Genomic DNA, 24,550 nt, shown 5'->3' on the forward strand with positions numbered 1-24,550 from the left:
TTAGCTTTTGAAGGTAACCCTCCTTCTTCAGATCAGAAATGAGCAAATATTGACAAATCTCAGAATATATAAACGAAACACAAAAGCATTCCAATGACAGCCTCACAGGAAGAGGGTGGGGAAGGTTACGTGAGAGACAGGGAGAGCCAGGTGGGTGATTAAACATCACAATGCCAGCCAGAATGTCACCTCTGTGAAACTGCGCTTTACAAAACCAGAACACTGAATCAATGATTTTATGGTGAGAATAAAGGAATATAAGACCTTAGAAGTCAAAATGATGAAATATTTTGACACCCACCAGACAGGACTTAACAAAAATGTGAGTTTTCTATCCCACTGTAAAACATAAAATTATACTGCTCTGTCACCCTCTTATCAGCCATTCATCTCTCCCTGTCTCTCACCCACCCAGCTCTCCCTGGGGGTCTTTTAGAAAGGAGCGTTAGAATTTTTAGTGCAAGCTAAGTTTTAGCGTGTAAATACTATGGGGTGTCTCTAGCGTTTACCATGTGCTAAAAATGTTAGCATACCTTAGCAAAAGGACCCCCCCCCCCTGTTTCTTACCTAACCCACCTCACCCTCTTCCTGTGAGACTGTCACTGAAATGCTTTTGCGTTTCATTTATTCTGATATTCGCAAACATTTGCTCATTTCCAATCTGAAGGAAGGTTACCTTTGAAAGCTAATCAAAAAATGTATTAAGTTAGTCCAATAAAAAAAGGTATCATCTTATTTTCTTTTCTAAGTTTTGTTTTATTTTCATTTATTATCTTTAAAAGTGGACTTACATGGCTACCACACTATTTTACTGAAGCTGGAGGAAAACTCAAGAACACTTCAGGACAAATGGAAACCTATGGAGCCAATATGGATATGGAGTGGAGGAGTAGCCTAGTGGTTAGTGCAGTGGCCATGGATCCTGGGGAACTGAATCCCACTGCAGCTCCTTGTGACTCTGGGCAAGCCACTTAACCCTAAATAAGTATCTGTATATACTATGTAAACCACGATGAATGTAGTTGCAAAAAGGCAGTACATGAAGTCCTATTAACATGATTCCATGCACAATTACAAAGCGTAGCAACATTCTATGTAGAACCCAAAGAACAGCAAGATTCCAGAATCTCAAACAGTAAGGAGTTGAGGAGTAGCCTAGTGGTTAGTGCAGCAGACTTTGATCCTGGGGAACTGGGCTTGATTCCCACTGCAGCTCCCTGTGACTTCAGGCAATTCAACCTTGTCCATTGCCCCAGGTACAAATAAGTACCTGTATACATTATGTAAACCACTTTGAATGTAGCTGCAAAAAAACAGAAAGGCAGCGTAACATAAGAGTAGCCTTACTGGGTCAGTATCCTGTTTTCCAAACAGTGGCCAAGACAATCACAAGTATCCGGCAGAAACCCAAGTCATGGCAATACTCCATTACTGCAATCCCAGGGCAAGCAGTTTCTTTCCATGTCTGTCTCTATAGCAAACTATGGACTTTTCCTCCAGGAATTTGACCAAACCTTTTTTAAACCCAGATATGCCATCAAGTCTTTCCCTTTTCAGATTCTACATGGAATGTTGATACTATTTGAGATTCTACATGGAATTTTGCTAGTGCAGGAGCAGCCTAGTGGTTAGTGCAGTGGACTTTGATCCTAGGGAACTGGGTTCAATTCCCACTGCAGCTCCTGGACAAGTCACTTAACCCTCCATTACAAAATAAAGTACTTGTATATAATATGTAAACCGCTTTGAACATAGTTGCAAAAAACCACAGAAAGGCAGTATATCAAGTCCCATTTCCTTCCTTCCTTCCCAACTTAGTAGTCAAGAGCGTTGCCCCCTACACCAGTCTCCTGTTACTTTACTAATTCTCTGCTACAATTTTGCTGTCACTGAGCAAAATTCAAGAGGATCGAGCAGCTTAATCTGCTCACTTGTATCTCCATATTAAGGCCACCTAATTTATTTAGCGTGGTAGCACTGAGGAGGCATGCAAGGCTCAGAGGCTTTTAAAGTGAACAGCTCATCCATTTGATGAATTACATACTCTTGTTGGCTCTGGTCTCAAATCATCAGGCATGAGTCACATATTTAATGCCTTAATTGTTTTGACTTAAATGTTTATTTAAGATCAGGCCCAGCGGTGCTCATGAAATCCACATAAATATTCAGCAGGATGTACCAGACTCTTTCTGCTCCATTGGCTCAATACTTATATGGTCAAAGGGAGATAAGACAGATGTATTGACGGACATGGGTGGCAGGGGGAGAATGACTAAGGACAACAAATACCTATTTATTAAACATAATTCCTCATTTTACACAGAGATCAGAATGGTGACACTCAGGTGGGCAAAACAAAAAAGTACCAGGGGCCTTCAAGAAGAGGGGGAAAATAAAACCTTTATGTTTAAATCTTTTTATTAACGGTAACATAACATGTACAGTTCTTAAAGAGAAACACAATTACAGAGTATCATCCTCCTAATGTAAGTCACCTTACAATTTTTAACATTTTCTTCCCCCACCTCCCATCCCCCCTCCTTCTATCAATCCAAACCTCTAGACTTATTCTATGGTTCCATCTTTATGTTTGAACATTTATGCGTAGATCTGGTTATTACTGCATATATACCATTTTCACCTGCTGAGCACATAACATCATATTACATGAGGCGTGATACCATTCAGAGTGATGCACCATAAAGGACTTTGTTTCTTATAGCCCTTCACCTATTATTACCACTTCTATCAAAGATTGATTATATGAGCCTAAATGTTAATCATCAATCTAACTTTCTCAACCCACATATTTCAACTTTATTTTTCTTTACAGATTATTACTGCAGTCAAATCTATTGTCTTGTTGTCTTCTAGTTCCAATCATTAGAGTTCCCTCCCCCTCCCCTGGTTATAGTATATTCATTCAGTTTCATTAATGATGTTACTTGACTAATGTACACTGGAAATCATACACAAGCCACATACCTTCTCAATATATTAATATCATCCAACATACAGTGGTGGAAATAAGTATTTGATCCCTTGCTGATTTTGTAAGTTTGCCCACTGACAAAGACATGAGCAGCCCATAATTGAAGGGTAGGTTATTGGTAACAGTGAGAGATAGCACATCACAAATTAAATCCGGAAAATCACATTGTGGAAAGTATATGAATTTATTTGCATTCTGCAGAGGGAAATAAGTATTTGATCCCCCACCAACCAGTAAGAGATCTGGCCCCTACAGACCAGGTAGATGCTCCAAATCAACTCGTTATCTGCATGACAGACAGCTGTCGGCAATGGTCACCTGTATGAAAGACACCTGTCCACAGACTCAGTGAATCAGTCAGACTCTAACCTCTACAAAATGGCCAAGAGCAAGGAGCTGTCTAAGGATGTCAGGGACAAGATCATACACCTGCACAAGGCTGGAATGGGCTACAAAACCATCAGTAAGACGCTGGGCGAGAAGGAGACAACTGTTGGTGCCATAGTAAGAAAATGGAAGAAGTACAAAATGACTGTCAATCGACAAAGATCTGGGGCTCCACGCAAAATCTCACCTCGTGGGGTATCCTTGATCATGAGGAAGGTTAGAAATCAGCCTACAACTACAAGGGGGGAACTTGTCAATGATCTCAAGGCAGCTGGGACCACTGTCACCACGAAAACCATTGGTAACACATTACGACATAACGGATTGCAATCCTGCAGTGCCTGCAAGGTCCCCCTGCTCCGGAAGGCACATGTGACGGCCCGTCTGAAGTTTGCCAGTGAACACCTGGATGATGCCGAGAGTGATTGGGAGAAGGTGCTGTGGTCAGATGAGACAAAAATTGAGCTCTTTGGCATGAACTCAACTCGCCGTGTTTGGAGGAAGAGAAATGCTGCCTATGACCCAAAGAACACCGTCCCCACTGTCAAGCATGGAGGTGGAAATGTTATGTTTTGGGGGTGTTTCTCTGCTAAGGGCACAGGACTACTTCACCGCATCAATGGGAGAATGGATGGGGCCATGTACCGTACAATTCTGAGTGACAACCTCCTTCCCTCCGCCAGGGCCTTAAAAATGGGTCGTGGCTGGGTCTTCCAGCACGACAATGACCCAAAACATACAGCCAAGGCAACAAAGGAGTGGCTCAGGAAGAAGCACATTAGGGTCATGGAGTGGCCTAGCCAGTCACCAGACCTTAATCCCATTGAAAACTTATGGAGGGAGCTGAAGCTGCGAGTTGCCAAGCGACAGCCCAGAACTCTTAATGATTTAGAGATGATCTGCAAAGAGGAGTGGACCAAAATTCCTCCTGACATGTGTGCAAACCTCATCATCAACTACAGAAGACGTCTGACCGCTGTGCTTGCCAACAAGGGTTTTGCCACCAAGTATTAGGTCTTGTTTGCCAGAGGGATTAAATACTTATTTCCCTCTGCAGAATGCAAATAAATTCATATACTTTCCACAATGTGATTTTCCGGATTTAATTTGTGATGTGCTATCTCTCACTGTTACCAATAACCTACCCTTCAATTATGGGCTGCTCATGTCTTTGTCAGTGGGCAAACTTACAAAATCAGCAAGGGATCAAATACTTATTTCCACCACTGTATGTCTTTATCAGCTTTATTACCTTCCCTCTTCCCCGTTCCACCGCTCCCTCCCTCCTCCCCCTACCCCCCCCCCCCCCCTGTTAATTCAGCTCTATATCTTCTATATAGTCTTCATCTATAGAGTTGCTCCATGAGATAGTCCTGTGTCCTTCCTCTCCTTCCCGGTCTCCCCCTCTTTACATTATTTATTTATTGTATTTGTACCCCACATTTTCCCACCTTTTTGCAGGCTCAATGTGGCTTACAGAGTATGGAAATGAAAACGTCGTTACATGATTTGAAAAAAAAAAAACAGTCAATCATAAGCTGATGTGAAAGAGGAATTCAGATGGAAAGGTGTTAAGGTAAGGTCGTGTGAGAGGTGTTTTAGGTGTACTTGGGTAGTTTAAGGAATGATTTGTTTCACTGAGGATGACTTTTGTAGGCTCTGTTGAAGAGATGTGTTTTCAGAGCTTTGCAAAAGCTTGTTAGATTGGTTATGGTTTTCAGGGCCATGGGTAGCGCGTTCCAAGACTGTGTGCTTTTGTACGCAAAGGTAGTAGCATAAGCCTATTTGTATTTCATTCCTTTACAGCTGGGGAAGTTCAGGTTGAGGAATTTGCGGGCAGATCTTTTGGCATTCCTGGGCGGTAAGTCCACTAGGTTTAGCATATAGAGTGGGGCATCTGCATGAATGATTTTGTGTACAATCGTGCAGATCTTGAATTCAATTCGTTCCTTGAGCGGGAGCCAGTGCAGTTTCTCTCTGAGGGGTTTCGCACTTTCGTATTTAGGTGTTCCAAAAATGAGTCTGGCTGCGGTGTTCTGGGCTGTCTGGAGTTTTTTGATGGTCTGTTCTTTGCAGCCTGCATAGAGCGTTACAGTAGTCCAAGTGGCTTATTACCAGTGACTGTACTAGGGTGCGGAAGATGTTTCTTGGGAAGAAAGGTTTTATTCTTTTGAGTTTCCACATCGATTGGAACATTTTTTTCGTCGTGTTCTTCGCGTGGGTGTCGAGAGTGAGGTTTCGGTCAATGGTGACTCCAAGGATTTTCAGATTTTCTGAGACAGGAAGTGTGCAGTAGGGTGTGGTTATGTGTATCAATGTCCTTCCTCCCCTGTATCTTATATTTGTATGGTGTTCAAAACCAAGCTACGTGCTTTACTAGACAGTGATTGTATATATGGCTCTCAGGTCTTTCTTTTTACGTTTCAAGGTCCCCCTGGCATCTTTAGCCTCCTATACAGCTAGTGTATGCAATATATTTCTCCAGTGGCAGTATGTTGGCGCCTCTTCCTGTATCCAGTATTTCATTATATATTGTTTCTCTACAACACATGCTTTATAGAGAAATTGTTGCTCTGGTCTTCGCAAATTGCTTCTTGTACCTCTAAATCCCAATATTCAGACCTGAGGTGCCAAGCTCAATTGCTTATTCAATATATGCCCACAATAGTTCAATATACTTTCCCAAAACTGTTTTATGTATTGACATATCCATAACATGTGTATTAATGTTGGGTCTGTGTGTCCACATTTTGGGCATTTCATTTCTAATATACAGCCAGCATAATATGCTTGTTTAGGTGAAAAATATGTTCGCGTAATTACTCTATATTGAGTTTCTCTCTGTCGAGCACTGTATACATTATCCTTAATTTCTTTTATATATTCTATGATATCTCTGTCTTTAATTCTTTCCCCTATTTCTACCGTCCACTTCATTTCCACCCCTTCATATATGGTACATGGTGTTGCTACTATAATGGCCCCATGTAGCCCCGAGACCGTTGCCTGGTGTCTCCCCGGTGGTATCAAAAAAGTTTCTAGTAATGGGAATATTCCCTTGGAGCAATCTGACCGTAACAGTTTGGTGATATAAGTGTACACCTGCATATACGAGTACCAATCTACATGTGTCTTCCCCACTATCATCTCCAGTTCCCCTTGAGTTCTGATCTCTCCCGTACTGTGCATCATATCCGCCGCCACTACCACCACCCCTGCCTTCGCCCACTTGTCGTATCTATCTGACATTAATCCTGGTTCAAATTCGGCGTTCCCTATCAATGGTATCATATCCGTACAACATGGATTCTTCCCCATTATTGTCATTACATATTTCCAAATACATCTCATTGGCGTTAACAAAATATGCTTCCGTCATTCTTTAGGTACCCATTTAATTGATGCATGGAGTAAATAATAGGGATGTAACGGGTCAAATAGAGTTCTTTCCAGCTCCCATGGCATGTATTATTCAGTTCCCATAACCCAATCCGTCATGTGTTTCATCAAACATGCCCAACTATACCTTCGTAAGTTAGGCAGTCCCATCCCTCCAACCCTCAGCCCACCATAGAGTTTCTCCAATTTAATTTTGGCTTCTTTTCTCCCCAGCAAAAATGTGGAGTTACCGCCTGGCTACTGTATGGCCTTTGCAGTAATTTCAGTTTTGGTGCGCGTCCACGATGCGCATCAAAAAAAAATCATTTTTATTTTCTGGTGCACAAGTGGCATTTGATGCACTTAGGTCATTACCGCCCGGTTAACGCGTGAGACCTTACTGCTAAGTCATTGGCTGGCAGTAAGGTCTCAGACCCAAAATGGACATGCACCAATTTTTATTTTGCCACACGTCCATTTTCGGCAAAAATTTTTAAAAGGCATTTTTTTTACAGGCACTCTGAAAAATGGATCTGTGGGTGCCCAAAACCCGTGCCTACCGTAGCGCAAGCCATTTTTCACTGCATCTTAGTAAAAGGACCCCTGAATCAGCTGTGCAACTGGCAGCTGACAAAAATTCTACATCTATGCTGATTAGGGTTACCATATGTCCGGATTTACCCGGACATATCCTCTTTTTTTAGGACCTGTCCGGGCAACTGGGCAGGTTTTGCCAATCTGCCCGTTTGTCCGGATTTCTGATTGCTAGCCTCACCTCCCCTTACTTACTACTGCCCTGGTGGTCTAGTGACCTCTTCCACCTTCGGGCCAGGAAAGAGCCCCCTCTTTCCTGCCTGGAGCGCTGCCCTGCATGCATCCTTCCTGTTCGTGATCGCGGCGCGAATTCAAAATGGCCGCCGAGAGTTGAATTGACCTCGCGAAACTTCAACTCTCTGTGGCCATTTTGAATCGGTGCCGAGACTACAAACAGGAAGGATGCATGCAGGGCAGCGCTCCGGGCAGGAAAGAGGGGGCTCTTTCCTGCCCCGAAGAGGTCACTAGACCACCAGGGCAGTAGTAAGGTAAGGGGAGGGGGGATGACGGGGAGGGGGAGTGACGGGGTGTGTGACAGGGGAGGGGAAAATGTGACAGGGGCGGAGCGAGGATGTGAAAGGGGCGGGGCGTGAAAAGGGGCAGGGCTGAGCATGGAAGGGGCGGGGCATGTGTCCTCCTTTTGGGGGGACAAAATATGGTAACCCTAATGCTGATGATGTGCAACTACTCAAACCCATTGAACCAGATCTACCTGCCTAACCACTACTCAGAATGGACAAACAACAACACACTTTGCCTGAACTCAAATAAAACAGAGATTCTTTGGGTACCAAACACAAGCAGACAAATACCCGGACTTCAAAATACCTTTTGGGAAGTATGAACTCCTCCTAAAATCACAGCTCAGGAATCTTGGGATACTGCTAGACTCATCACTCATTCTGATCCCACAAATTCAAACAACCTTCAAAAATTGTCTCTATCACCTATGGCAGCTACGAAATCTCTTTCCATATATTGAAAAGATGAGTCTGATCACAGTGGTCCATGCCATGATAACATCATGACTAGACTACTGCAATACCCTGTATACTGGCCAAACCAAAAAGTCTGTCTCAGCTCCAACTAATTCAGAATGCTGCAGCACAACTGATAGAAGGCCCCAAGTGGTGTGACCACATCACACCCTTCCTGCAAAAACTACACTGGCTACCAGTATCTTAAAGGGCTAAATTTAAAACTCTCTGTTTAATTTTCAAGGTCCTCAGGCAAAATGGGCAGAGTACTTAAAGAATAAGTTAGAATAAGTTATCTTTAAGACCTCCAAGGTCCTCTCAAGGAGCATCGCTATCTGTATCCTCATCAAAGAAATTGTATGATATGATACTCACGTAGGTCCATTTTTCAGAGCGCCTGCCAAAAAGGCCTTTTTACTGTGGCCGAAAATGGACGTGCAGCAAAATTAAAACCGGCGCACATTTTATAAAAGGAGCCCTTAATAAATAAGAAAAGATATTTAACAAACAAGGAGGTTTTTTTAGTCCGATGAGAAAAAAAAAGAGTCCGATTAACATGGGCACTACAATTTTCTGCTTGCTGCCATGATCAGGACATTTGAGGTCTTTTTCCTCCTTATTATTTGTATTTTTATTGTTATTTTCATTTTCACGGTGACTGAAGTGAAAAATATATCTCCTTGTAGCAGGGGCTTAGCCAGACTTCAATGGGAGGGGGGCCCAGAGTCCGAGGTGAGGGAGCATATTTTAGTCCCCCCCTCCGCTGACCCCCCCTTCCCGCCACCAACCCTCTCCCGCCGCATACCTTTGCTGGCGGGGGACCCCAACCCCCGCCAGCCAAAGTCCTCTTCTCGGCTGCGTGGCGTTGCTGACCCCCCCCTTCCCGCCACCAACCCTCTCCCGCCGCGTACCTTTGCTGGCGGGGGACCCCAACCCACGCCAGCCGAAGTCCTCTTTTCGGCCACACAGCGTTGCCGAATGATCTGATCAAGTTTGAATCTGTTTCTGCGTGTGCGTCTGGTGCAGGACATCAGACACATGCACAGAAACTTGATCAGATCATTCAGCAAGCAACGCCGCGCGGCTGAGGAGAGAACTTCGGCTGGCAGGGGTTGGGGTCCCCCGTCAGCAAAGGTACGCGACGGCGGCTGGGCAGGGTTGGTGGCGGGAAGGGGGGGGGGGGGGTCGAGAGGGTCACGGCAGGGGGGTCCAGGGCCAAAACTACGGGGGCCCATGCCCCTGTGGCCCCATGATAGCTACACCCCTGCCTTGTAGAAGGGAGTAGTTACAACTCATTTAGCTTCAGCTTGATATTGAAAAAAACTGAACCGCACGGGTCTGGCAGCTTCCACGTGACCGTGTCGGCACTTGCCTGTGAAAGTGGCGATGTAGCAACTTCCAATTGTAGCTGTCCCATTTCAGAATGTGTATAAGTGCTGCCAATTAAGTACCGAGGCTGCAATTTTAACTTAGTCTCAATTTGGAGGAGGAGATACACTGCATAGGATTAAGGAGAAGACTCCCTTAATTCCCTGTGTAAAGTCCTGGTAGAAACAAGCACTTTAAAAAACAACAACAATGCATGTCTCTTGAGCTGGTGTAAAACCATATCCCCCCCCCCCCCCCCCCCCATATCAGCGCTATTTAACTGGCCAGAATGGCTGCTGAGCAGTTAAATAGTGCTTAACCATCTATCCACCAATATTCAGCGAGAGATAGCCGGCTATTCCCACTGCTAGTTGCTAGCAGATAACCTGATTATAGCCATCAATTTCAGCCAGTTTCAAGATAACCAGCTAAGTCTGAATATTGGCTTAGCCTCAAAAATAAACCAGATATGTAATGCCGGTCACCGGAAACAGCCCGGTATCGAATATACCGGGCTCAGCACTGACTGCGGGAGTTGGTCTGTCTCACTCCCGTGGTCTAAAAATCGGCCTCAATATGGATAACCAGAGCCGGCTCAAGGCATGGACCAGGTAAGTCACTGCCTCAGGGCGCCAAAAGCCTGCCTCACCTGCTCCCCTGCAGCGGCCAAAACCTCCATCCCTTAGTCTGGCAACCCCCATTCCCTCTCAGGCCACCCTCCCCTCCCCCCCCCAGCCTACCTTTAAATACTGTTGACGTCCCCTTCCGAGCACCGGCATCATTTCCCCTAATGCTACCCGCACCAGTTCTTGCACCTTCCTCCTGCCGTCCCCCTGTGAAACAGGAAGTTATGTCAAAGTGGGGTGGGGTGGGGCATGGCAGAGGGAAGATGCCGGAGCTGGTGTGGGTAGCATCAGGGGAAATGCTTCTAGTGCTCAGGAGGGGACGACAACCATATTTAAACATAAACCAGGGGAAGGTTGGCATGAGGGAGAGAGAGGGGTGTGCGCACTGATGGGGGGAAAGGGAGTGCTGAATCAAAAGGCTATTTATGTTCCTTTATTTCTGAGCTAGTTGTTCAGTTGTGGGGTGGGGTGGGGTGGGGGGGTGGGCTGTACTGGAATACATTCTGTTGTAAGTGTTTTGGAGGAGTCTAAGCCCTTCAGTGTTTGAATTAGAGAGCTGCACGGGAACGAGGTTTGCGGGAATCCCGCGGAAACCGCGGGATTCCCGCAGGGACGGAAGCAGTTCCTGTGGGGTTCCCGCGGGGATGGAAGCAGTTCTGTGGGGTTCCCGCGGGGATGGAAGCAGTTCTGTGGGGTTCCCGTGGAAATATAAGCTACACCTGTGCCAGCCTCTCATCTACCGAGTACCAAGTTCTTTGACTGCTGTCTCCTCCTCCTCCTTCTCTTCCTCCTTGCTTTAACAGCACAAATGTGGAAACTTTTCCATTAAGGAGGTGGTAGAGACACAAATGATGGAATTCAAAAAGGTGTGGAATTAACACAGAGGATCTCTAATTAGAAAATGGAAGTTATAAAAAACCTAACCTTAAATGGCTGCATGTGTGTGGATGTGTGAAGTAATGCTTAGATGGCGACTCTGGCTGTGATTAACTAGGGCCAATACCGGGCAGCTTTGTATGGTCTGTGTCTAATATATGGAAGTCTGGTTTAGGATGGGCTGGAAAGGGCTTACAGTCATAAAAGAGAGGGAATACAGTATACAAGAACAACCAAACAAACAAGCAAAGCAAACACTGGGCCTTCAGGATTGAGAAAAATGTAGTTCTCCAGCAGTTGGAACATAAGGATAGGGCCAGATAGACTTCTATGGTCTATGTTCCAGAAACACAAAAGAAAGACCATAATCGAGTATATAATATCACACTCGTTGATTTAATCATGAATTGATAATGAGTGTGACTATTGAGCAGACTGGATGGACCATTCAGGTCTTTATTTGCTGTCACTTACTATGTTACAATTAATCCTCTTTGCTCCCGGGCTGATAAGCAGACCTCAGCTCTGACACAGGCATGAGCATCAGATGTCACCTGACCTACTGGCGCGTGCATGTGGCAACCTCTCAGCACACAGTGCAAGTGAATCGGAGACAAGTCTTACATGTGCGCACCAGAGTGTCCCAACTTCCATTCCTTCCTTGCCTACACTGCTGTGGCTCAAATCCAGAAAGAGACTGAGGGAGCTGACTGGAATTTTCTTTTATGTACCATTAAATTCTTACGTGGATGGGTGGGGATGGGTAAGATTCCAGCAGGGACGGGTTAAAATGTTGCGGGGATGGGTAAGATTCCAGCAGGGACGGGCGGGGATGGGTTAAAATGTTGCGGGGATGGGTAAGATTCCAGCAGGGACGGGCGGGGATGGGTTAAAATGTTGCGGGGATGGGTAAGATTCCAGCAGGGACGGGCGGGGATGGGTAAGACTTCTGTCCCCGTGCAGCTCTCTAGTTTGAATCTGACTTGTATGGGGTGTTTATTTGGGAGGGGGATTACTGGGTGAAAACAGTGAACAATGTTTTTGTTGTTGTACAGTATTTCATTTGTTCAGTAAAAATTGTTTAATGTTAAAATCACACTTTATGTGTCTATGTCATATAAACATGGCTATATTTCTGTAATAGCTATAATGAGGCACATTTTCAAAGCACATAGACATGTTACCAACTTTGTGAGTTTTATGTGCTTTGAAAATGAGCACCTTAATCTCTAATGTAAAGTGAGAAAATAACTTTTCTCTCTCACGAGGCTAACATATCTACAGAAACATTGATTGTTGCTTGAACATCATGGATTTATGGGCTAACACATTTCGGTTGAAATTGAACACTAAACTCATTATCTTATTATCTCATCTGCATATAATACTTATAAGCCTGCTTCCCTCATTACTTCAGCTTATTCTCTCCCTATCTCTGATAACCTTAAAATTTTAGGAGTTATTATTGATAGACACCTTACATTAGACAGTCAAGTTACGGCCGTTATAAAGAAGATATTTTATTTGATGTGGAAACTAAAACGTATAAGACCCTATTTTCCAAGGGATATATTCCGCAACTTGATGCAATCATTGGCATTAAGCCATTTAGAATATTGCAATGGATTATATGCAGGTTGTAAAGTTCAGCTTCTGAAAAAACTCCAGACAGCCCAGAACACTGCTGCCAGATTAATATTCAATAAAATGAGATATGATAGCGTTACATCTCTTCATCAGATACTACACTGGCTCCCAATTATGGACCGTATTACCTTCAAGCTTTGTACTCTGGTCCACAAAATAATCTATGGTGAAACCCTGGATTATATGATTGATTTACTTGATCTTCCGGCGAGGAACAGAAACAGATCATCTCATAATTATATGAATCTTCATTATCCCAGTTGCATTGGTCTTAAATACAAAACCACCTACGCGTCTAATTTCTCCTACTTAGGAACGCAGATGTGGAATGCATTACCGAACTGTGTGAAAACGCTGCATGATCATCAAGACTTTAGGTGCTCTTTAAAGACTGTTTTGTAAGGCCTACCCTACTGCTGCTACTCACTAGACTCTACATTATACTGCCTCAAAGGACCATTTTATTCCTTATTATTTTATACATGTACCCCTCCCTTACCTGACCCTATTTCTTATTGACTTGTAAGCCACATTGAGCCTCTGCTTGTGTGTGGGAAAATGTGGGATACAAATGCGGCAAATAAATAAATAAATAAATATACATAATTATGCCAAAGAGGGCTTTTCTTCTGTTTGTTTGTTTTTTTTTAACCAGCAGCCCAGCAAGACAAGTGGCTCTCGCCCTACGAAAGTGGCTTTTGCAAGGAAAATTTTTACCATGATTTCTTTTCTGGGTTTTTGTGATACAATAGAAGAGAGATCATCCTATCTAGCTTTCCAAGTATTCTCCCCAAGTGTATACATTCATTTTAAAAGTGTAAACCTTGCTCCCGCAGGAAGTGACAGAAGCTGACTGCCTGCGACTACTGCAGCAGCACCCGTCCCAGACTTCTGCCTTTCTGAAGCCAAAGAGCTCTCAGAGCTGAGTAAAGAGAGCTTATATTTAGAGAAATGGATGGTGCATGTGGATTGGTCCCTAGACAGAGTCAGGGCCATTCATTAACCCAGCCTCTACAACAATTTGAGAGCATGGATGGACAGCTGCCTGCTCACACCTGGGCTGCCTTATCCAAAGGGTCTATTTCCAGACATGGGAGATGGTGCTCATCACGTGTCCTGGGAGCTGCCAGTATCTAATTTAAGTGGTGTTAAACAGCTTAGAAAGAACTGGAAGTACTCCGAGCCCCCTGGGAACAGCAGAGCCATCACGCAGGGCTGCAGAACTGCAACACCCAGAGACCCATCCCCCTTTCATACAATCTGCCTGCGCTTAAACTTCCTCAGGCATTGCTGTGTGCGTGTACTCATTAGTATGTATAATCATGTACTAATACGCCCAAATGTTTCACATTCTTATATCTAGGAGTATCCTGGTATCTCTGCTTTGGAGAAAAATGCAGCCATTCTAAGTTTTCAACTCTTCAAAAGAAGCTACACTTTGGAGGTCTCTCACTAAAGATTAGCACGTTATCTGCCACAGAATCCAGTTTATTCCTAACAGCCTAGGGTTACCATGTTTGTAGAGAGGACACAAAAAATAAAATGCCACCCCCTGCCACACAGTACCTTGATCCCCCCAAGAAAGTGAGATTCTGTAAGCAGTGAAAATACTGGTAAAAGAAACAGAAACACCCTTTCTTCTATACTCTGCTAAATACAAAATGAGAAAATATGTACATTTCCAAAAAAGCAAACACTCATGTGCATGTCCCCCTTTCCTTTGCCTCCCATCCATGAGCAGCATGTCCCCCTCTGCTCTCCTCTTCTCCATCCCTTTCTATCCATGTGCTGTATTTCCCCCTTTTCTCTTTCCCCCTCCATGTACATCCCCATCACCAATCTTATTCCCAGCCCCCCTCCCTGCACCCAGACTCCATCCACTTGCTTTTTTTTATACAGCCCCTCCCCTCCCTCCCTCCACCCACCCACATGATTCCATCCATCCCCCTACCTCCCTGAACCTACCGTAACATGGTGGTTTAGTGGCCTCTTTGGGGAAAATGTACCATATTATTTCGGGCAGTGGTTCCTAAACCTATCCTGGGGACTCCCTATCCAGACAAGTTTTCTGGATGTCCACAATGAATATTCATGAGACAGATTTTCATACACTATCTCCAATACATGCAAATCCCTCATGAATATTCATTGTGGAGATCCAGAAAACCTGACTGGCTGGGGAGCCCCCAGGATAGGTTTAGGAACCACTACCCTAAGTAATATGATACATTGTCCTGAGCTGACTCTTACACCAATGTACTTGTAGATCTACACATAGGGTTACCATATGTCCAGATTTACCCGGACATGTCCTCTTTTTGAGGGCATGTCCGGGCAACCGGATGGGTTTTGCCAATCTGCCCATTTGTCCAGAAATCCAGACAAACGGGCTGATTGCTAGCCTCCCCTCCCCTTACTTACTAGTGCCCTGGTGGTCTAGTGACCTCTTCCGCCTTTGGGACAGGAAAGAGCCCCCTCTTTCCTGTCCGGAGCTCTGCCCTGCATGCATCCTTCCTGTTGCTGATCCTCAAAACTGATTCAAAATGGCCGCCGATAGTTGACGTGACCTCGCGAGACTTCAACTCTCGGCGGCCATTTTGACTCGGCACTGAGGATCAGCAACAGGAAGGATGCATGCAGGGCAATGCTCCGGGCAGGAAAGAGGGGGCTCTTTCCTGCCCCAAAGAGGTCACTAGACCACCAGGGCAGTAGTAAGGAAAGGGGAGGGGGTTGATGGGGAGGGGGGGCGACGGGGTATGTGACAGAGAGAAGGGGAAAATGTGACAGGGGGCGGAGCGAGGGTGTGACAGGAGGCGGGGCATGTGTCCTCCTTTTGGGGGGACAAAATATGGTAACCCTATCTACACACAACCCCCATGTTAGAAACCTGGGTGAGAATGCAACACAACACATCTGCCTTTTTGTCAATCGCTGATCTGTTAACACTCAGCTTAGTCCTAATCGTGGGGCAGGGGTTCTCAACCAGTCCTCAGGACACACTGAGCCAGTCTGGTTTTCAACAAATCCACTATGAATATGGATGAGATAAATATACATGCACCGCCTCCACTCTAAGCAAATCTATCTCATTGTGGGTAGCCTGAAAACCTGACTGGCTGGGTGTGTCCTGAGGACTGGGTTGAGAATCCCTGGATCAGAGTGAAAGTGAACAATTGTTTTTAACGAGACACCGCTTATGTTTAGTTCAGCACCTCATAAATCTTTGGACAGAATGGGTCCATGCTCTCCAGTAACTTCTAGTCTAATGGTTAGTGCAGTGGCCTGACAACCTGGGAAACCAGGTTCAATTCCCAGTGCAGCTCCCTGTGACCCTGGGCAAGTCACTTAACCCTCCACTGCCCAAGGTACAAAATAAGTAGCTGTATATTTATTTATGACTACCCTGCAGAATCCAGAAAGATCTTGGCGGCTTAAAATAGTTATAAACAAACAATACAATAAAACATATACTTCTGACATAAAAGTAAACAAAATCAACCTTAGTTAAATATCAAGCAATAACCCTCTAAAATAAATAGTTAGGAGTTACTAAACATTACTGATTAAAACCTTGTGGAAATAAAAATGTCTTAATCCTTTCTTAAAAAGAGCAAGCCATGAAAAAATCTTAAAGATACAGGCAAGCAGTTCCACCAAGTTGGACATATAACTCGAAATGTTTTGAATGTAACCACAGAAAGATGGTTTATCAAATCCCAACCCCCCTTCCTGTTTTTAACACACAGTTGGGCATCGTGACACCAGTGGCATTGCTATGGGGGGCCTTTGGGGCATGGGCCCCCCAAATTGGATACGGGGCCTCTGGTCTGGCTGGCGGGGGTCCCCAACCCCCGCAAACTGAAGCCTTTCTCCAACATTGTTCTCTGCGCATTGCCTGCCCTGCAACCCCCCATGTTGCGAGCATGCATGCGATGTGAGGGGGGGCAGGCAATGCACAGAGAACAGCGCTGAAGAAAGGCTTCAGCTGACAGGGGTTGGGGACCCCCTCCAGTCAGGTATGTGGGGTTGCGGCGGAGAGGCAGGCCAAAATGTGCCCCCCCACTTTGGGCTCTGGATCCCCCAAACGTTGATGTCTGGCTACACCCCTGGGTGACACCCCCAATATTGAGCAAACTCTTTGTCCATGTCCAGGGAAGAGTAATTTCATTTGGGTTTAGCACCCTCAGGGGTCCTTTTATCAAGCCACGGCAAAACGTGGTCTGCAGTAGTGTGGGTGCACGTTTTCGCTGTGCGCTAGGCAATTTTTTATCGCAGCTGGGCACGGCCATCCACTGACCTAGTAGTAATGGCTCATGCGCTACACGTACAGTACTCATGCAGTGCATACCAATGTGGCCGCACTGTTGATTACCGCCAGGAACGTTCCACGCAGTAAATTGAAAAATATTTTCTACCGCTGGAAACAGCTGTACACTAACTTCAAAATTACCGCTGGGTGGGCGTGTTAACCAGGCGCTACGTTTGATAACGCTACCGCCACTTTGTAAAAGTTGGCTCCTACGCACGGTGAGAAATCCAAAACACAAATGTGCTACAGCACAGCTCCAAATTATTTCTAAATCCGCACCACTTCTGTTTATAGAGACAAGGGGGGAGGGGCTGTTTCTAAAAGGAATTTTTTTTTGTTGGGCAGCAACGAAAAGAAATATTCAGCAGGGTGATTTTAAATTTACTAACAATGTTTTAATCTAATGGCACACAAGTGTGCAAAATCTATTTTATGTTATATTTTCAAAGCCATCCATTCATCCGTTCTTTCAAGAAACGGCAAGATGAATTCTGTTCGAAGTTTATTCCAATGTGCTGGGACTGCAAGGGATTCAGGACCCCTTTCAGATTTGCTGTGCACAACTGTTCTATGAATTTCAGCTCATGGATACGCAGTTCATTTACTTGCTGTACATTGAAAATAGTGATAAAGCTCAAAATGCGTTTTCGCTCTCTCCGTGCACAATTGGAAAAGTCATCAAAATAGTACACAAGTATTGCCATACTGGAAAAGACCAAAGGTCCATCAAGCCCAGCAACCTGTTTCCAACAGTGGCCAATCCAGGTCACAAATACCTGGCAAGATCCCAAAAAAGTACAAAACATTTTATACTGCTTATCCCAGAAGTAGTGGATCTTCCCCAAGTCCATTTAATAACGGTCTACAGACTTTTCCTTTAGAAAGCCGTCCAAACTTTTTTAAAACTCCGCTAAGCTAACCGCCTTTACCACATTCTCTGGCAACGAATTCCAGAGTTTAATTACACGTTGAGTGAAGAAAAATTTTCTCTGATTCGTTTTAAATTTACTACATTGTAGCTTCATCGCATGCCCCCTAGTCCTAGTATTTTTGGAAAGCATGAACAGATGCTTCACATCTACCCGTTGAACTCCACTCATTATTTTATAGACCTCTATCATATCTCCCCTCAGCTGCTTTCGGGTTTCTGCACACTTATCACCTATCTGAATCATGGTCTCAATGATATCCCCTGGGTTGTGGGCAGGGGCATCCTGAGACTGTAACAGAGATTAACAACATGCCACTCCTCTCACACTCCAGAGTAACCTTCATCCCAGACTGTCAACAAACAAGCAAGAGGTCCAGGGTTTCAAAGTTTGCAGGACACCGTGACACAGAGCAGAAGAAATGTTTAAAACTAGGAGATAGCTCACTATAAATATGTAAAAACTTCAGAAACATGAAGGAAATATCCTATTCTTCATTACGCCTGGATCAGCCCAGTAGCAAACAGAAACAGAAGCCTGCCGCTGCCCTTGCAGATCAGCAACACGGCCATGTGGGCTTCTGTTTCTGTGAGTCCGACGTCCTGTACGTGCAGGACGTCAGACTCACAGAAACAGAAGCCCATGCGGCCACGTTGCTGATCTGCAAGGGCAGGCTTCTACATGGAATAGCAACATTCCATGTAGAATCTCAAATAGGGAACGGGAAATGGGACTTGATATACCGCCTTTCTGAGGTTTTTGCAACTACATTCAAAGCAGTTTACATATATACAGCATGGGCGTAGACTGGGGGGGCAATGGCCCCCCCAAACGACGACGAGGCGCCACCGCTCCAGTAGTAAAAAACAAAAATAAGCAGGCACGCGCTCCTCTCTGTCCGCTTGGCTTCCCTGCCCTCTCTCTCTGCGTCCCGCCTTCCTCCGACGTCAGAGGAAGGTGGGACGCAGACAGAGAGGGCAGGGAAGCCAAGCGGACGGAGAGGAGCGTGTCCGTCTACCCCCCTCTCTTCCTCCCTCCCTCCAACGCAGGCAGCAGTCTTTTTCAGCGTTCCTGGCAGCGGTAGCGACGTACACGCTGCCTTCGGCTCTCCCCCGAAGCTTTCTCTTCAAGTTCCTGTTCCCGCATAGGTGGGAACAGAAGAGAAGGCTTCCGGGGCAGACCGAAGGCAGCGTGTACATCGCTACCGCTGCCAGGAACACAGAAAAGCTGAAGAAGACTGTTGCCTGCGCCGGAGGGAGGGAGGAAGAGAGGGGGTAAACGGAGTCACGATCTTGGACCTCGCGGGGGGGGGGGGGGGGCAGCAGAAGGAAGATGGATGGAACTGGGAGGGGTGGGGAGCAGATGGAAGATGGATGGGACTGGGAGCAGAGGGAAGGAGCAAGAGATGGATGGGATTGGGGTGGTGGGGAGCAGAGGGATGGACCAGGAGAGGGATGGACCAGGAGATGGATGGGATTGGGAGAGGTCAGGCACAGCAGAGGGAAGGAGCAGAAGATGGATGGGACAGAGGGATGGTGAGCAGAGGGAAGGAAAAGAAGATGGATGGGACTGGGAGGGGTGGGGAGCAGAGGGAAGGAGCAAGAGATGGATGGGACTGGGAGGGGTGGGGAGCAGAGGGAAGCCTACTGGAAAGAAGACACTGCATAAAACAGAAGACACTGGGACCAAAGCGAATAGAAAAACTAAATGATCAGACAACAAAGGTAGATAAAAGTATTTTATTCTGATAAAAGTATTTTATTCAGAATTTATTAATTGAAATATGTCAGCTTTTTGAAATGTGCATCTGTGATATTTTGCCTGTAAATTTCAATTCCTTCCTCCATATTAGCATATTCATTTGCATATGAATATGCTAATATGCCCCACCCATTCTTTGCCTCCCCAAATGAAACAGTCAAACTAGGCCTATGATATACAGGTACTTATTTTGTACCAGGGGCAATGGAGGGTTAAGTGACTTGCCCACAGTCACAAGGAGCTGCAGTGGGAATCGAACCCAGTTCCCCAGGATCAAAGTCCGCTGCACTAACCACTAGGCTACTCCTCCACTCCACAAGAACTCGCTCATCTAAGCCAGATGCTCAGAACTCTAGCGCTACAGGGAAATGCGGGCGTATCAGCACAGAACAATAGTGTGTCAATGCTCAAAGCTAGGGTTACCATATGGCTCCAGAAAAAGGAGGACGGATTGAGCCAGCCGGGTTTTACTTCCATTGCTTTCAGTGGAAGTAATTAAGCCAATGGAATGCAATGGAAGTAAAACCCGGCTGGCTCAATCCATCCTCCTTTTTCTGGAGCCATATGGTAACCCTAAAAGCTAATGATATTCATATATATGCGCATTGTAACAGAACTAATCCCCCCCCCCCCCCCCCCCCAAAAAAAAAAAACACATGTATCAAAATGCAAAGGAGCCGGAACACATGAGCACTTCTTCCACGCACTGGTACAAGACTAGAACAACTCAGTTGTGCTGCAGATGTGCAGTGCACGGTGCGCATCATTGTGCATACAGCACATAAGTGTGCCATAAAGTGCATCAATACTGCTGAAAAAGTGCTGTAAAACAGAGGATATTTCATGGCCTGTAGTTCTGCATGCAGGTCTCTAGTCTTTACGGCAGCCCACTCGTTTTGAGTCATTTCAGTCTTCTTGATATTTTGGATTTGTCAGCCTTTGAGGGGCATCTTCGATATGATGTCTAAGTCTGACTTTGGACGTTTTACACAAAACGTCCAAAACCCAAATAGGAAAGAAGGTTATTTTCGAAAAAGAAAAACGTTTATTTATTTTGTTTTAATAATGTTTAGAACAAGGTTTTGTGCTTTGGACATTATGTTTTCTGGTCCATTTTTGAAATAAAAAATGAATAAGTGCAAAGTGTTGAGATTCATGCCATTGAGATGTAGGAGGAGCCAGTATTTTTAGTAGACTGGTTCCCCAGAAATCCCAAGCGAGTAATGGGGCACCCTAGAGGGCACTTCTGTGCACTTCATAAAAACGCTCCCAGGTTCACATCTCTCCTTTGCTCCCTTATCTTGTCCCCTGAGACCTCCAAAACCCATCCAAAAACCACTATCCCCCACTATACACCACTACAATTGACCTTATGCGTGAAGGGGGCAACTATATGTGGGTACAGTAGGTTTTTGGTGGCTTTTGGATGAGTCACAGTTTCCACCACAAGTGTGACAAGTAGAGGGGAGATAGGGACCCGAATCCTCCGCTCCATAGAGCACTGCACTGACCACTACACTACTCCAGGGACCTGTATGCTGCTCTAATAGGCCTGACTAACATCTGAGGTTGTCATAGAGGCTGGTAAGTCATATTTTTAATTCATGTTTTGTGGGGTGGTAGGGGGTACTGGGGGGGGGGGTCACCCCTGATTCCCTCCAGTGGTTATCAGGTCATTTAGGGCACCTTTTTGTGCCTTATTCGTTATAAAAACAGGTGTAGCTCAAAGCGTCTTAGCTTTAGTCCTGGACAATTTGGTATTGTGTCGGAACAATGCGGGACTATAGCACCCCTAATCAAAGCTAATAGCATGCAAATTTACCAACTACTTAAACAAGTTCACTATACTACATGAATCACAGTCAGGATTTCGATCCAACCACAGCACTGAAACAGTTCTAACCACTCTCATAACCAAATTTAAACAACTAATTGCAACTGGAAACAATGTGCTTCTCCTACAATTTGACATGTCCAGCGCGTTCGACATGGTCAACCACCAAATACTCTCGAACATCCTGGACTACTTTGGGATTGGAGGAAACGTACTGATGGTTCAAAGGCTTCCTTACAGCAAGAACCTATCAAGTGATATCAATTTCAAAAACGTCAACTCCATGGAAACCTGAATGCGGAGTCCCTCAAGGATCACCGCTCTCACCAACTCTTTTTAACTTAATGATGACACCGTTAGCCAAATCGCTCTCCAACCAAGGATTCAACCCATACATCTATGCAGACGAAGTCACAATATACATCCCGTTCAAACAAGATATAACTGAAATCACAAAGGAAATCACACACAGCCTCCAATTAATGAACTCATGGGCGGACGCATTCCAACTAAAACTAAATGCAGAAAAAACACAATGTCTCATCCTGTCCTCACACTACAATACAAACAAACCCAATACCATAAATACCCCAGACTACACCCTACCGGCCTCAGACAGCTTGAAAATTCTGGGAGTCACAATTGACTGAAATCTCACACTCGAAGATCATGCGAAAAACACAGCAAAGAAAATGTTCTACTCAATGTGGAAACTTAAAAGGATCAGACCTTTCTTCCCAAGGGAAGTATTCCGCAGCCTAGTACAATCAATGGTGCTAAGCCATCTAGACTACTGCAATGCCATTTATGCCGGATACAAAGAACAAATCATTAAGAAGCTTCAAACCGCTCAAAACACAGCAGCCAGACTCATATTTGGGAAAGCGAAATACGAAAGCGCCAAACCCCTAAGAGAAAAACTACACTGGCTCCCACTAAAAGAACAAATTGCGTTCAAAGTTTGCACCCTGGTCCACAAAATCGTTCACGGGGAAGCCCCGACATACATGTCTGACCTTATAGACTTACCTACTAGGAACGCAAAAAGATCAGTACGCACATTCCTCAATCTCCACTACCCTAACTGCAAAGGGCTAAAATATAAATCCACATACGCGACCAGTTTCTCATACATTTGTACCCAGCTATGGAACGCACTACCGAAGACCATAAAAACAACGCAAGACCTAACTATCTTCCGAAGGCTATTGAAAACAGATCTGTTCAAGAAGGCATACAATAAACAGCCATCTTAAATACTAAATAATAAGACTTTACACGACCTAGACACAACTGAAATCATATCACTTGACTGTTCAACCTCTTTACTACTAGTGAACAAGCACTATCACCTCAATCCTTACTTCGAACATGGTCTCTCCATAATCGACGACCTAATGAATGTTATAATCCAGTTGTCACTCAGGAACCTTCATGCAATACCATAATGTATTCTTCTTTACCATGTATGTAGGCATAGGTATATATATATACCATGAACTGTTCCATGTATGCTATGTTCCATCTATGTTACCATGTATGTATGCACCTAACACAACACCACTTGTATTCTGTAACCTGGAAATGGCAACCGCCATTACGGCAAATGTAAGCCACATTGAGCCTGCAAATTGGTGGGAAAATGTGGGATACAAATGCTACAAATAAATAAAAATTTATGTGCGCTATTAGCTCTGATCATAGGGGTACTTCTGCGGGAGAATTGTGCCTGGGCATGTGCCCAAGGCACAATCCTTCTGCAGAAGTTGTTTGACAGGTACAGGCTGTCAAAAGCCTGGACCTGTCAAACAGCAGAAGAGGTTTGACAGGTCCGGGATCAAACCTAAGCCTGCTCCCCCCCCAAAACACAAAACCCTGGTGGTCCAGTGAGACTATTATCTAGCTAGCCAGCCCTCCCTCTCCCTGGTGGCCTACCTCTCCATAGTAGCAGTTGGAGGTGGGAAGGGCTAGCATTCCCTCCCTCCTCTTCGGAAGTTAAGCCCGCCCAGCATATCCCAGGATGCACCAGGCAGGATGGGATTCCGCTATTTTAGGAAGGCACCCGAAGAAGAGGAAGGGAGTGCTAGTCCCTCCCACCTCCAACTACTACAGAGAGGTAGGCCACCGGGGGGAGGGAGGCAGGGAGAGCTAGCTAGATAGACATGCAGGTCTTTTTCTGCCATCATCTACTATGTTACTATAGACAGACAGATAGCAGTCCCACTGGACAACCAGGACATTTTTGCTTGATGTGGGTGGGATGAGGGGGGGGAAGCTAGCAGTCCCACTGACCACCAGGGTTTTTGTGTTTTGGGGTGGGGGGCCTGGAGGTCCATCAGATCTCCAGGCCTGGAGGTCCATCAGATCTCCAGGCCTTGTGTTTGGGGACAGGGGGAGGGGGCGGGCTTATGTTTGCAAGGTCCGGAAGAAAATCCCAGACCTGTCAAACCTCTTCAGTGGGTCTCACCCATTCCTCCCTCGCTGGCAAACCCTAACACCAGCTCCGAGCTAGCAAAGGGTTTGCAGCGGAAGCAGCGCCCATGTTTGGTGCGTTGCCTGCTGATCATGAGGGAGGAATGTGAGAGACCCTTGTTTGCATACATTTACACGCAATTAGTGTTCAGAGCCGGCGAGCTCGTTATTACACGAGCTCGCCAGATCTGATCATCATGCAGGAGCAAACGCAGGTGCTAGTATGGTGCTATTGGCCTCTAGTGCCCGTGTTTCTGATCATCGGCCTAATAGTGCAGAGCTGCAGGAGTGTCAATTTATGCCAGCTGTGTAGCCCCCCCCCCCCCCCCCCCGGGTTCAAAATGTCACTCCAGTACTAACTCTTTACTTCATGGGCTGTGGCCATATAAGAAAATTAAAG

The 24,550-nt window shown here is 45.3% G+C and overlaps 1 protein-coding gene and 1 long non-coding RNA gene across 2 annotated transcripts in view; both read right to left on the bottom strand.

The window, feature by feature from the left end:
• WNK4 (WNK lysine deficient protein kinase 4) overlaps nt 1-24,550 on the bottom strand; it is a 443,184-nt gene that overhangs the window by 309,875 nt on the left and 108,759 nt on the right. The gene's annotated exons all lie outside the window — the stretch shown is intronic.
• LOC115481634 lies at nt 996-21,303 on the bottom strand. Its single transcript, XR_003943986.1, has 3 exons — nt 21,292-21,303; nt 13,255-13,258; nt 996-1,127 (listed from the first exon to the last, which is right to left on the bottom strand). It is a non-coding gene; the product is annotated as an uncharacterized LOC115481634 (long non-coding RNA).

This window comes from Microcaecilia unicolor, chromosome 12 (assembly GCF_901765095.1).
Source record: "Microcaecilia unicolor chromosome 12, aMicUni1.1, whole genome shotgun sequence".
Classification (NCBI taxonomy): Eukaryota; Metazoa; Chordata; class Amphibia; order Gymnophiona; family Siphonopidae; genus Microcaecilia; species Microcaecilia unicolor.